The sequence below is a fragment of the Manacus vitellinus genome, unplaced genomic scaffold, assembly GCF_001715985.3.
Source record: "Manacus vitellinus isolate BGI_N305 unplaced genomic scaffold, ASM171598v3 scaffold_74_pilon, whole genome shotgun sequence".
NCBI lineage: Eukaryota > Metazoa > Chordata > Aves > Passeriformes > Pipridae > Manacus > Manacus vitellinus.
Window position 1 is genome coordinate 2497859 of NW_021940780.1, and position 2494 is coordinate 2500352.

At 60.9% G+C, this 2494-nt stretch overlaps 1 protein-coding gene across 1 annotated transcript in view; it reads left to right on the forward strand.

The window, feature by feature from the left end:
- The window catches only part of BIN3 (bridging integrator 3), a 29842-nt gene that overhangs the window by 25164 nt on the left and 2184 nt on the right, over positions 1-2494 (forward strand). The window lies entirely within an intron of this gene.

Sequence of the window (2494 nt, forward strand, 5' to 3'; positions counted from 1 at the left end):
TCACCTCCGACTCTGGGGGGGCCTCTGCGCGGAGCTGCCAGCGAGTTGTCTGCAGGCTGATTCACCTACCAGATGGTGCCGATGCTCCCTGCGCCGCAGGGTGGGAGCTGGGGATGCTGTTCCTGCTGTTCCCTCAGCGATGGGCCCCGGGGCTCCCTGTTCCAGCCCGGCACAACCGGAATAACCACAATTCCCAGAGCCACCGCGGGGTCTCGCTGGCCCTTTCCCCCTGCAGACCCTCTCCGGGTCACGCGGATGGGACCTGGAAACCTGAAGGTTCTCTGCCATCTCCGGGTGTTTGCCATCCATGAGTTTCCTCAGAGAGCAGCTTTGCCCCTCTGGCTTTGACCACGATGTCCCTCACTCCGTTTGCATCCCGATTCCCAGGGAGTTTGGGGCGAGGGCACGTTGGGATGGATGTGCTCGGAGCAGCCAGGGATGCAAGCAGGGAGCGGCAGGATGTCCTTGCTGGGGCTGTTTGTAAGACTCTCCATTCATATCCCTCTTCTTCCTCGGGAATCTCTCCCAGCCTGCTCCATCTTCAGGTGAGGAGTTTCTCAGGAGAGCCGAGCGAAATCCCGTTTTTAATCCCCAAAAAAAAGGCAGCGTCACAACAAAGCTGATGCATCTCCCGTAGGCTGGACTAGAGCTGGTCCCAGATGGATGCAGCTCCCATCCCTCCCTCCCTGCCAGCCTCCATGGGAGCTGCATCCCTCTCCCCCAGCACTGGCTGCACCCTTCCACCCCCGGGGAGGGAATGCCGGGAGGAGAGCTCGGAATGTGTGTCCCCCTCCGCCGCTTTAGGAGCTCTGGGAAGAGTTTTCGCATCGAAGGGGCTTAAATATTAAGGAGAAGGGAAATGACTTGCCCGAGGGAATGAGTCAGTGGCGAGCCAGGAATAGCACCCAGAGCCCTGACTCACCTGGGGAGCTGCTCACCTGCGGGCAACTGCCTGGGAAGGGCATCCCGGGGGCTGCCGGGGGGCTGCCGGGAGCATCCCCATTCCCTGTGGGAATATTTCCCAGCCAGCCCCGCTCATCCCGGGTTTCTCTCCCTCCATGCCTCCTCGAGCTGATTTAGCACCTCAGGGGGAGGGCGTGTTCCTCGATGGAATTTCTATTTTCAGCCTCTTCTCTGGGTACCTTCCTAGGGGCGATGGTTGGGATGGGGCTGGAGGTGCATCCCTGAAGGAAAGGGGTGGATGGGGGGAGGCTGGGATCAGCTGCCACCCTGCTGGTGGCCATGACTTGGGGGTTGCTTGTCCCTGGGTCAAACCCACCGTCCAAAGGCAAAACTACGCAGTTTTCCCTATTTTTTTGGCCCTGGAGAAATCGGAGGGTTACAGTGAGACAAGAGTGTGACGGTGACACCGGGAAGGGCTGGGAAAGGGCCCAGCTGCCTCTCCATGCCACGGCAAAGGACCCTGCTCCAAACCAGCCCCATGGCTCTGACCCAAGGAGACCCTCCAGAGCCTCCTCCCCGGGCGGGCGAGTTCCCATGGCACAGCCTGGCCGCGTTCCCAGTGTCTCCTGACGCCGGGACATGTCCCGAGCTCGCAGGGCTGTAACATTCAACTCCAAATTCTTCCCTCCACCCACGTGCCCGGGCCAAGCCAAGGGAGGCAAATGTTTCCCTGGCTTGGGGGCTTTGAAGTGGCCACACGGAGATGAAAGGGGGGGGATTTTGGAGCTGGTGTGAGGTGTGAACAAACTTCCTTCCCGCTCTCGTGCTTTATTTTCCAGCTAGAAAACGTGATATTCCTTTGGTTTTTAAGGAAATGGGGGGGGAAAAGATGGGGCTGGCAGGCTGGGGGGGTTGCTGTGGGATGGGGGAGCCTGGCCCTGGCAGTGACCCCGGGTTTGTTTTGGGTAGGGCTGACCCAAACACAGCCGGCCATTCCCGGCCGGGCCGTTGTGAGCGGGATCTATAGAAAATCCTCGGAACACCGTGTCCCCAAACAGAATTAGTTCAAGACAGGTGGACTCAGGGCCTTTGGCTCGGGCTCAAAGGCGAGTTGGAGATGGGATTTGATGGGACGGGGACGGAGCATATGGTATCCATAGCTGGAAAAGTACTGGGCTGGCGGGAGCAGGTAGGGCAGGGGGAGCTGCCTGTGGAGCCAGAGGGTCCCCCCCTGTCACTGCCACGAGTGTGGGGTACAGCCCCTCCCTGGGACCCCCCATGGAGGCAGGGGTGGTTTCCACTTGTATTCCAATGGGAGCAAAGCACGGGGTGCCAGTGGGATTCTGTTGGTGCAGCTCGGGAGACTCAGCTGGTCGTGGCCCTGCTGGTTTGGCACAGGGGCCTGCTGGGGGAGAGGAGCATCCCCGAGGACACCCCCCAGGCCCTGGGGACACAGCGTGTCCCACGGGAAGGGCTCACCCACGGGAAGGGCTCGGTGGCTGCGGGATGTGGGCGGTGGGGGGAGCAGCACCAAAGAGTTTGGACTGAAGGCAATCCTGGGGGACAATCCTGGGAGCAACTGTGGGGGAAA